Raw genomic sequence first — 12,328 nt, 5'->3', positions numbered from 1 at the left:
AGTGAGTTTGTAGAGTCAGCTGCTGCCTCACACTGCAGCCACTGTCTAGCGGATAATGTTAATGGGATGTCTGCAGAGGTAAGCAAACCAAGCTCTCCATCCACAGGAGGAAGTGAGGAAGCCCACCATCTACAAATGAATGTGGTTGTAGTCTAAGAATTAGATAAATATAAAAATTGATGATTTCCATATACATTTTAAGCCTAGGATTGCATTGATTAGTCAAATGCTGGGGAAAAAGAAACCCAGACCAGTGAGTACCATTGGCTCCTGTGCCATTGGCTCCTGTGCCATTGGCTCCTGTGCCATTGGCACCTGCTGGTGCTCAGAGCCTCCACTCTAACACATGTTGACTTCTGGCACTTTGCCACTAATTCAAGCATACCTTTAAAAATGACATTTTTAATTTTCCTATCTTAGCATTTGGCAATCCATTCCACTTTTGCTCTATAGTGCCCTCTCTAAACATAAGTTTTGTCAAAAAGAAAAAAAAAAGACTGTTTTCAAAACTCTAATAATTTCCAACTGATAAATAGATTAGTTACCTTTATGCTTCTTTTCATTTGCCCAAAGACTACAAAACCTCCTGGACCAGTCCTGTTCTTTCATCTCTTTTTAAATGTCAGTTAGATGGCCCCACTTAACACTGTGATAGCCATCTACTACCAATGATCACCAGCCAGGTGACGCCATCCCTGCTTGGCACTCTACCCATCTACTTTTGGATAGGCCTGACCTCACTCTCTGAAGTCAATCTGAAGTTGTTTGTAGTAAATTCAGGTAAACTTAGCTCCTCCCCCAATGCCAGCCTTGAGACAGCACAGCATTTGCTGATGGATACTGTAGAAACCTAAGCTTTGCATGAGCTGAGCTAAAGCCATTTGACCCTCTGGATTCCAGTGCACTTATAGCACGTAAAGGAATTTGTAAAAGGAAAACAGTTGCTGTCCCATGAAGGGTGAAGTCTTTCTCTTCTGTCCAATTAGATGGCTTTTCCAGAATTTGCAGCATTGTGTTGACTGAAAAAGGACTCATCTTAACATCTTGTTCAGGCTAAGAATGCCCATGCTGGCTCCTGCAGGGAACCTGCAGAGGTCACAAGAATGGTTCTGAAGCTATACTCTTGATCTGATGGGGCCATTTTCCTAAACAAATGGAGATGTTGTTTTCATTATTTGTGGGATAGGGTCCCTTGTGCTGCTCATGCACAAAGTACCCATGTCTTTAAATCTGAATACATCTGCAATTTAAGGATCTCACCTGTTCTGAGTAGTTAAGTCCTCCAACTCAGCATCCCTGAGTCTTCTTTGAATGAACTATCAAAAGTGAAAAAGTTGACCCAAGTAGAATAGAATTTTTGTATATATTATTCCCAAAAGTACAAAATTAATTTTGTTTTGTACAGTAGAAAAGTGCATTGAACCACAACTGGGAAACCTCTCCATTTGAAAAGATGCCTTTTCCATTGAATTATTAAGAAGTGTGTGTCTCAGGGGAGAGACTTTTCAAATTAGAACAGGACAGGTGGAGGGAGTATTTCTAGTGCACACAAGAGGGCTTTTCAAGGATAGTCAGTGCAGGACACAATACACTTGGTTCTCAGCCCTTAACTGGAAGATTCTTCGCTCCAAATCCAGATTAAAAACAAAAACAAACAAACAAACATGTTTGGGAATGTAATTAAAGAAACAGGCACAGCAAGGATACCAGAAAATACAGAAATAAACAGTATAAAAATCTGAACAGTATTGAAGATTGTAGAAAAATAAAGGAAAGTGGTAACTGAGGAACATTCCCAAAAGAAATAATAAGAAAATTATCAGAAGACTTAAAAGGGGATTAGAAATGTATGTTCAAATCTAAAAACTGGACATTATCTATTTAAATTATACAAAAGCCTCAGACAGACAGACAGACAGACAGGCAAGCAGACAGGCAGTGCAAAGACTCCTGAGAAAACAGATCCATCCAGGCTGGGGTACGCTTGAGCTGTGTACAAAAGAATGGTGCCTGCATACGTAACGAAGAGTAACAGTTGTTTTGGAGATTCGTGAAATGGACCCATCATGTGCCAAAGCACTGTACCACCAGAAGGATTTATGCCTATGATCAAGCATAAGCTGATGTTAAGAATACTCAGGAGACAGTAGATAAACTGTGCGGGCAGCACCACTGAGAGTCAAACAGAGGATAATGGCACAGAAAGATAATGAAAATGCAGAGTTTGTTCTTCTCCACTACAGAATTATGGACTTGTAAATTGATAATAAACTAATGTGATATGGATAGCAAAATATTAAAACAGATTATATGTTATGCATATACATGCATGCTTAGGCTTACAAAGAAGAAGAAAATTATGTGCTATGGCCAGGAGAGAAGTAAGTCAATAGAAACAAACACAGAAGTGAAAAACAACAGATTTAACAGGTAAATATGGCACATAGATATGTAAAATGCCAATGTGTTCAAAAATACAAACTTGTTGAAAAGAAAAATGGAAGGTACAAAAAGAACATGTAAAGCAAAAAAAGAAATACTATCCAGAATGGAAGTCTATCAGATTGTATTAACAATAGAACTTGATGAGGTAGCAATGTAAACTATTCAAGGTGAAACACAGAGGGAAAAAAAGTAGAAAATTAACAGGGTATCAAACAATCTAACATACATGGGAGTCCCAAGATAAAGGAGATATCAAATGAAGAATCTAGCCAAAGCTTTACAAATGTTATTAAAACTATAAATGTGAATAAAACTATAAATTCACAAATCTGGGGACATAAAAAAGGCACAAGAAGGGTTAACAAGTGGAATCACTCGAAGAGAACACAATCAAGAGAACATAATCAAGCTACTGCCCAAAAAAAGGAGAAGAAATGCCTTAGAACGAACCACAAGAAAAACTAATTAATATATATAACACACTACAGATAGAGCAATGGAAATAATGACAACAGACTTTGCATTATGATGCAACATCATTACCATACAAAAAAGTGGGTGACTTTCTAAGTATCTTTCTAATACAAAGGCAAAAATCAAGATTTTTTTTTCACACTGATGAAAGTTAACAGATAATTCTTCATTGGTAAACCTACACTACAAGAAATGTTAAATAAACTAAGTCTTAATACACCAGACAACATCTAGAGCCAGCCAGAAATGAAAAGACTTTTTCTAAACATTTATTCACAAAGCATTGCTACCCCTGTTTAGCTCTCTTCGCATGACAGAGGTTTGGGGTATGTGTGTACATGCACATGCATCTAAATGCTTTATATAATATTCCTGAAAGTCATAAATGAAGATCTGAAAGGTTACAATGAGACCCCTGTGCCATAAGTAATCACAGCCTTTCTCTGGGCTGACATTTGTAAGTCAGGATTTGGTAAATATCACAGGTCTCTGACACAGTTTGAGAACCAGGAAAATTAAAACAGCATTGCATAATACCTATCTTAATGGGAATGAAAATCCTTAATTCTGAGGAACAATACTGTGTGAGTACATGGACTATTTTCATACAATGGTAATTACTTCATTTCATAGTAAATATAATAATCACTAAATGTTAGTATCACCAAAAAAATTGAAGTCTAAACATGAAGCCTGGGAATTTATCATCGTTACAATATTTTCTTTGTATCTCTTCTTCCAGTGACTGCTCTACCTGGCACACAGCAATGCATAACCACGCAGCACCCACCCCTCTGCTGAGGTCGTATTTTTAAAGAGGTACAGACCCCAGTAACATCTAGCATGCATTTGCCCCTGGGATGAAATGTCCCCTCAAGGCCATATGTTGAGGACTTGGCAGGGAGATTGTGTTGCTACTGGGGTCAGCAAGACTTTAAGAGGTGGCCTACTGAGACAAGTCAGGTCACAAGGGACAAAACTTTGGTGGAGGCTGGGGTCACTGGCTCTTGCTCTCAGCTTCCCAGCTGCCAGGAGCTAGCAGCTTTGCTTTCCGGCATATTCCCTACCACAATTGTTCTGCTTTGCCACAGACCCAAAAGAATAGCACAAGTGACTACAGACTGAACTTTTTAAAACTGTGAACCAAGCCTTTCATCATAAGCCAGGTCTTTCCGGTATTTCTGTCACAACAACAGAAATCTGACTAACACGTACCCCAAAAAAGCATTAAAGTAAAAATCAATTCACAATATTAAGATAGATGAGTTTCATCTCTGACTTACGAGCTTCATTATTCAGGACCTTTACCACTATCAACAGAAACCTTACCTGCAAGATAAATAATATGTTACTTTTCGTTAATGAACTAATAAATGCCTTTTGGTTTTTAAAATGTTCATAGTTTTCATAGAAGCTTTCCTTGCAATGTTACATGTCACTTTTGTCTTATTATTTTCAACACTAACCAGTAAAAGTAAACACACAGAAAAGAGTAAAGCAGACAACGTGTTTACAACCCTTTGGAATGAGGTTTCTCACACTTCTGCCACATTCGTGCTCAGAGGAAGAATGATTCTCCTGTTTATAATCAAGGGAAACCACGATTAGATGAAAATCACTGCAAAAGGATGGCGTGGAACTGAGGACTGAGTGCTCTCTTCCCTCCCATTGAGTTCTCTTCTCAGTCGCCACTGAATGTCTACCACACGCCAGGCCCCATGCCATGCATTGAGACAGAACAGTTAAGAAAACGTCATCCCTATGTTCACATGCCTATGTTTGATTTTACCCAAGACCCACTAACTGTGACAGCTAATTATATGTTATCTGGCCCAACCCTTGATAATGATTTCCCTCAAATTACCTAAAACTGTTCTTATTCCCTTAACAATCTAACTACTATACCATAAATGTTGACAATTTCAGAAGACACAAAATAATCATTTCCTGTAAGCTTCTAGAATTCAAATGAAGTCTTTCAAGAGAGAGGTCAGTTTGAACTTTCCATTAAGCCCCACATGCAATGGAAATACAAATGCAGAGGGAGAGGAGAAAAGAAAAGAACCCTTTGTACCTGCCAAACTCAGCAGTTGAGTTCTCACTTTAGAAATCAGTTGTTCTGCGCGCAGTGATATAATGATGGGGGGGGGGGGGAGTAATTACAATTAGGTGGCTATTTTGATTTCTCTTGCCATAGTATCTGTATTGAATGTCACTTGATTTGTACAAAAAATAAGGTCACTGATTGCCTAAAATATATACAGGATTACGCCTATGAGTGCCTCATGGAGAAATGTCTACAAATGGAGGATATCGCCATTTAAATCACATACAAGCTGTTGAGACAATTTGAAAAATTCACAACCAAAAATAAACAGTCAAAAAAACAAACAAACAAGCAAATGGAATTCATAGTCTAAATAGCAAAATTCAACAATCTGAAAGAAAAGAATGTTTTAACTTGCACCTTAAAAACTTGACAATGCTATGAAAACTTATTACAGCTTTCAGTGTGTGCATTTAATCTAAATTACCACTAATTAGCTGATCATCTACCAAGATAGCTATAATTATTTCTTTTTCAAATCATTTTTTCTCAGGTGTGATATGTAATTTAAGCATGTGCTTCTCAAATAAAATATACTGGCACCATTATTATTACATATAAAGTTTTAAGCACATAAAATTTTTTGTCAAAGAATTTTGTCTACCAGATTATTAAATCACTTTTTAAAATAGAAATATTATTAAACAGAAATTCTTTAACCACGTACCTTTGACTACTTAGGTAAAATTAAGAAAATATTCATGTTTACCAATGATCTAGTGACACTCCAGTAATTTTACATCCAGATCTGTTTAATATACATACATCCCAAGATTCTGATCTAGATAAGCAGATTGAGAAGCAGACATAGAACTTCTAGATGTCTTGCATCTCTATTACTTATGTAATAAAGGCTTTCCTGCATTTGAGTCAAAATGAAGATGTGTAAGAAATCACAGCTCTTGTTTATAGTCTATTATCTTCTACCTCAGGCATCCAACAAAAGGCCACTCGCTGAACATATAGAAACCGATCTCTTAGTGACAGTTCAAAAGTCAAAATGACTGTGAATATTACTCAGATAATTATGATAATTATCAAAACTTCATTATGGCCTGAAAGCAAGAAAGAAAACAAATCAAAACCACATATACACAGGTCCCCAAATTAACACTGTCAATGAAATGAAGGCTGGCATTGTGTGGTAGCTCACCATTCTCTCCCAGCCTCCACAATTTGTACATTTTCTCTCACTAGAACAAAATTACTAGATCTTGTTTGTTTTGTGGTCTATCTGTTTTGAGACAAGGTCTCATGCTTCCCAGGCTGGCCTCAAACTCATTATGTAGCTGAGGATGGCCTTCAACTCCTGGTCCTCCTGCTTCCACCTCCCAAGCGCAGAGATGGCAGGCATATGTGCCTGACTCCACTGTGTCTATCATCCCAATATTCAAACGTAATTAAAGCACAACTTTAAACCCTTCTGTCTGTGAATTATTCTAATATAGTCAGAGGATTACACAGAGAATTGACCTGAAAAAACAAATATTTTTAACCTATACTAGTCTCTACAACCTTCTCTTATAGATTAAAATATTTAATGATCCAGTCAAATAAAGTACCCAGTATGAGGCCATGTAAGATGGTTTTGCTTTCAGCAGATAACATTTTATCTAATCATAAATTTACTTGTAAATACTTGGTGGTAACATTTAATTGTTCAGCAGCTCTATCTTTATTTTCAAAAAACATGGAAATTTAATTGACAAAACATAGAATACACACAAATTTGATTTTGTGTCAACAAATAATCCAGAGGTCTCAGCTAAGACTACCAAGATGATTATAGGGAGATGCACAAGATTTTCTGGATTTACTCTCAGGCTGTTCATTATATTTCCACACGATGACTTGACTGCCGCATTTGAGTTTCCATTTTCACTGTCAACTGAATACATTCCACGTGTAATGCTTCTCTCTTGGTATATTCAGTGCCTTGATCAGAACTCATAAACACATCTGTCTTTTACATAAAATTTCAAATCTCCATCCCAACTTCCCTTATTTACTGGAAAGTGTTATTGAAGATGTCAAAGTACCATGAACATAGTTTGTGTATGCCCACATGAAGTGTGAGGACCAGCCAAGCAGGACTAGGAATTTTTCAATTCAGTGTATGAACTGCGTGTGATAGATTTCTTAACCCTGTTCCTTTCCATTTTAGCTTGGTAACCTTTTCTGCCTATTTTATAACCTAAATTGCCCCCTGTAAATATATTCCTTGTAAAAGATCTGCAGCAAACCCATTTCACATCAAAATCCTTTCTCAACTATTCACTACCCCTAGAACATTCTCAATAGTTCCACCTTAACAATTTCCATTGTGAAGCTGGCAATCTCCACAGAAAAGTTAATCTAAACAAAGTTCCATCCCCTTATCATTCTATAATCACTTTGCTTATATATAATTTTCTTAGGTGACTAACACAAATATCCTCATTTCTCACCTGAAATTTCACCTTTATGATTCCAAATTGTCACACTGGCAACTGCCTTATTTATTGATTATAAACACTATCAGTAATGTTATCATAGTTAGGTCTTACAAAGCCATGGAAATCTTTCCTGTCTCGTGTAGCACAAGAATTGCTTCTTTTCAGACCAAAGTATCATCATTGTACTTGAGGTAACAGAGAGACCTCACAGCCCTTTTGTTACAGAGCTACATCACAATGACTAACAAAGGCCGGCTTGGTGACAAGATGAGCTCCATCAACTAAAGACCCCTGCACATTTCACATGCTGGCTCTGCCCTCAACAACTCAAAGCACTATTTCAAAATTTCAATATCTTAAATACTTTTTTGACACACGTTTTCTAATTATCAAGAACATGAGAGTCCTTTTCACTTCACCAGATGCTCAGGGAAGAAGTTAATGACCTTGGAAACTGAAGGAAGAAGATGCATCTAGCCAACTTCCCCAGGTGGGGGAGTACAGCACAGAAAGCTTATAAATTACCATTGCTGGCAAAACAACCAACTATCCTGGCTGTATCTAGAAAAGTTGTTTTCTAGCACATGAAAATGTTTGCTCTTTCTCCTGTTCAACACTCTCCGGAAGGACTACCTGCCTCTTTATCTTCAAGAGATGAGGGATTGCTCTCACGCCTCTCAAGTCCTTCTGAGCAGAGAGATGAGTGTCTTCACTGGAGCTGTCCACTAGGACTTGTAAGCCTCGCTCCACTCCTCGGACTTTCTCCTGCGTCCCTTGGGAGTTCTTTCCTCAGCAGAAGCTCCAGATTTCCAACCTTCTAGGGGTGAAGGGCTGCACTCTGGTCAACTGAGAAGGCAAGGCCCTGCATTTCAGTTGTGATTGTGCAAAGATATAAGTGCAGGGATTGAAGGAGCCAAGGCGTTGTGAAAGCTAACCTTGTGAGCAAAGGAGCCTGTAGCAGTGTGTACCTCTCCTGATTCACACCAAGAGTTCTCAGCTAAATAGCAGTCTTTCTGTCAGAGTGAAAAGCAGAGCCTTCTCACAGTGCTTGCATTTGTGATGCATCTGTTATACGTGGCTTTTTTAGCATCAGAAAGCATTTTAATTGTAGTAAACTGAACAATGCAGAAATTGTTTGAAGAGGAGATTAAATTTAATGAAATTCACAAACAACCCCTTTTAGAAAGTAACAACAATTTTTGAACATTAAAGAGGAGCTCATTATATCAAGACAGCTCCACTGTGAAAATCAGTCTGACTTCAATCACCGCATATCCACATGTTAATGAACTTCTGTGTAAAAGCCAGCACCAAGAGGGAAGTAATAGGAACACTATCTCCATGAGTGTTTGTGAGAGGAAAAATCTCCTTTAATCAATAAAACACCTTCTCACGTGCACCTCAATACTGACTGGGACTCTTTCAAAGGACACAGAAGGAAGCTGCTGCTAGAAAGTTCCTTTAAGACATTACACAGCTTGCACTTTCTTCAGGGTTCACATGCTGTCAGCAACCCAGCTCCGAAGACTTTCAAGTTCCAACAGACACAGCCTAGTAGAGTCTTCATCACCATAATTTCAGTGCTGCCCCTGATCAAACAGACAAATCTGAAACTGAAGACTAAGAGGCAACCAGTGACCTTTGATTAGGACCATGAGCCTCCATTGTAATATAATGCCTCATTCATTGCTCTCTGGGGCCAACAAGGAAGTATGTTACTGACTGAAAGGATGTCACTAGCAAGCTTATCCCTCACAATGATTTCCACCATTAACTGTTATATTTTTCATTTGCAGCAAGTGGCACCAGGTCTTTAAAAAACAAAAAACAAAAAGCCCAAGACATAGAAAATCAGTTTCCTACCTTGCAAATGAATGAATCATTTTATCCCAGCTCTCATTTACCTGTTACTGACTTTCAGGCCTTATTAACTGCATTGTGCTAATCTTTCAAAACTGTAATTTGAACAAATTTGAAAGTTTGTTGCTACTACTTAAAATCTAAGGTAAGCTAATAGTATTTCCTTTGAGACTCTGGCTTCCCTAGGCTATTAGTGTACCAGTCATATGCATGCCCATAGAGTTTATTTTAACCAAAGCAAAGTTTTGAATTTTAAGCTTATTTTTCCTTGCCTTTTACAATGTTCTCTGCCAAAGAAAAAAGGGGTTTCCAGATTATAGCTATAGTCTGCATATTTTGGTGACAAACATTAGGCTGCCCTTAAGATCTCAAGAAAGTAAACTATGAGTTCAATTAGGATTGAGGTACTGGGTGTAGAGACAGGGAGAGAAAGTTTTCAAAGCCAGCCCATCACAAATATGTTAGAACCGCACAAAGGAACTGTTAAAGTAAGTTCAAATGAACGCTAGAATGGATAGGGATCTATGGCTCTGTGGCATATATACCTCACAGGCAGTTAAACACAGCACAACATTAAAACATTCTAGATCTAGCACTTAGGAGGCAGAGGCAAACAGATTTCTGAGGCCAGCCTTGTCTACATAGTGAGTTACAGGACAAGCAATTCTAAATAGAGAGGCCCTAAAACAAAACAAAACAAAAAAATCATTTCAATTCTTACTCCATGTAATAGCCAGTATTGTCATCTTTTATTGAGCCCAAACATATCTAATACTTGGTATTACATATATCAATCAATATATGAATCTATTCTATAGATATGTATGCACTATGTGTATTTATGTAAAATATATTCAAGTTGGAAGATAAGAATTAGAAAAGTGTTCTGTTTATAATTCAAACTGGAATGGAAAAGTAGAAAAGAGAAAAGAAGTAAAGAGAGAAGTGGGGGAGGGAAGGGAAGGGGAGGAGAAAGTCAGAAGAAGGAAATATAGAAGGAGTGAAGAGGGAAGGAGAGGGAGGGCCTGCCACACCGTTCTGTCTAGTCTGCATCTGCACAGTGACACCTACATGATCACATCATTCTACGGCTTTTGAACACCACTTTCCCCAGTAATCCAAGTTCCTGTCAACACCTATGGCTGTAATGCCTTGCCTAAGATAAACAAAGACACCAAACTGATAAATACTGAAAAATGAATGCAAGGACTTGGCCCTGGGTAATAGAAACTAACAACTTCAATCATTTGCCAAGTCAACTGAATCAAAAAAAAAAAAAAATTAAAGTTCATGAGGGCCAGGCTCTTTTCTCTACACTGCCGTATCTCAGAACTAAAACAATAGGCACTTAACCAAAACTGTTTTAATGATACATATAGTCAGAGACTTGAGAGATGGTCCAGTGGTCAAGAACACTTGCTGCTCTTCCACAGGACCAAAGCTGAGTTCCTAGCCCACACAGAAAATGGCTTACCTATAACCTTCAGCTCCAGGAGATCCCATGCTCTCCTCTGGCCTCCATAGACATCTGCACACACATGTGCATACACACACAAAAATAAAAACAAATCTCAAAGAAAAAAATGTGCAAATTTTTTTCATATTGTCAACATGAATGCTTTATGATCCAGGGCAGTAGTTCCTAAGATATGATCATGGGATCCTTCCAGAGGTCTTCAAGGTAAATTTTGTTATAGTAAGGATAAAGTGCCCTTCTCACTCTTCTTTCTGTATCCAGAGGCTGCTTAATGACATCATACCTCTAGAGATAACTGTGCTCCTTTGTTGCACATAACCAGATTAGGATTTTCCAAGTCTAAAAAGATGGAGTATGATCCTTTTCCATTTTCTCTCCTCTACAGACAATTAACACAAACATAAGAAGACACCAGCAGGTGGGGAAAGGTAGACCAGCCAAGAGAACTCACAACACTGCTGTGACTTCCCTGAGATTTCTTTCAGTTGCATCTTTCCCCTTGAACTGAAGATGAAAACAGCCAAAGTACACCAATAGACACAAGCAAAACACATCCCAAGTACAACCTAGGAAACCAATAGACACAGACAAACATGTCCCAAGAGCAGTCTGTTCTCTTTTGGCCTAATGACCAGGAAATTGAAAGAATTAGGCAAGGCAACCCATTCTACAATAACCACTCTGACTTCAAGTAGACACTGGAGAGGAAAAGGTCTTGTAGTGCCCTCTCAAGTGATTCAAACAAAAGCCACATGGAAACTAGAGTCCCACTTTCTCAAGGCTGTACATGAGGCTCTGAACATCACTCTCTCATCTCAGAATTGTCAGAAAAGACCAGGGAGAGGCCTTTCCCCTGCCAGTCAGCAATTGCCTGTCTGGTTGTGCTGTCCAAGGTCACGGTATCCTCTCATTCTCACTAAAGTGAAATCAGAGTGTACCCACAGGAGAGTCCAAAAGCACTGCCCATTGGCAAAAGGTCATTTTCACTTGAATGTCAGTGAGGATCATTCTGAGAGTCAGAACTTTTCACCCAGCAATAACAAGAATCTTGTCACTAGAAGGGCACCTGAACTGCTAAATCCACCTGGCAGTAAAAGAGCAGCATCCTTCCCTGCTACAAAGGGATTTGACTAAGGCAGGAGGTTTTGTCATAAGATAGTACCAAGATGTCCAGGTTTAACTCAAAATGCATTGGCAAAGAACCGGAAAGTTCACAAATTAAATGAACAAGTCAATCAATAGATAATAACACCTAACTATTAGAATTGTCTGACAAACATGTTAAGCAGTCATGATTTAAGAAAGTATTTAAATGTCCTGCAAAGGAGGCAGTTGTGGGCCAACATGGAATGACAGGATCCTGTATAATACTCTTGTCCACAAGGTCTGGCAGCAGTGAAGGAACATTTAGTTTAACTGGCAACCCCAGAAGACCCACAGACCAAGGCCCCACTGGTGAAAGCATGCCACGTTGGTTTTACCCTGCATCAGGCCCATAGTGAGGTGCCCACAATGAGAAAACACACCCGG

At 38.5% G+C, this 12,328-nt stretch overlaps 1 protein-coding gene across 5 annotated transcripts in view; it reads right to left on the bottom strand.

Annotated features, from left to right (window-relative positions):
* The window catches only part of Sox6 (SRY-box transcription factor 6), a 592,637-nt gene that overhangs the window by 497,176 nt on the left and 83,133 nt on the right, over window positions 1–12,328 (bottom strand). Inside the window, exon 1 of one of the 5 annotated variants that reach the window (XM_085841382.1) lies at window positions 7,474–7,494. The exons of the other annotated variants lie outside the window; for them this stretch is intronic. The gene's annotated coding sequence lies outside the window, so the exon portion shown is untranslated. Of the gene's footprint in view, window positions 1–7,473; window positions 7,495–12,328 lie in introns of those variants that run through there. 5 annotated transcript variants of the gene reach the window in all.

The sequence above is a fragment of the Mus caroli genome, unplaced genomic scaffold (genome assembly GCF_978045245.1).
Source record: "Mus caroli unplaced genomic scaffold, Mus_caroli_1 scaffold_8, whole genome shotgun sequence".
Taxonomy (NCBI): Eukaryota; Metazoa; Chordata; class Mammalia; order Rodentia; family Muridae; genus Mus; species Mus caroli.
This window is presented reverse-complemented; position numbering and strand designations above follow the sequence as displayed.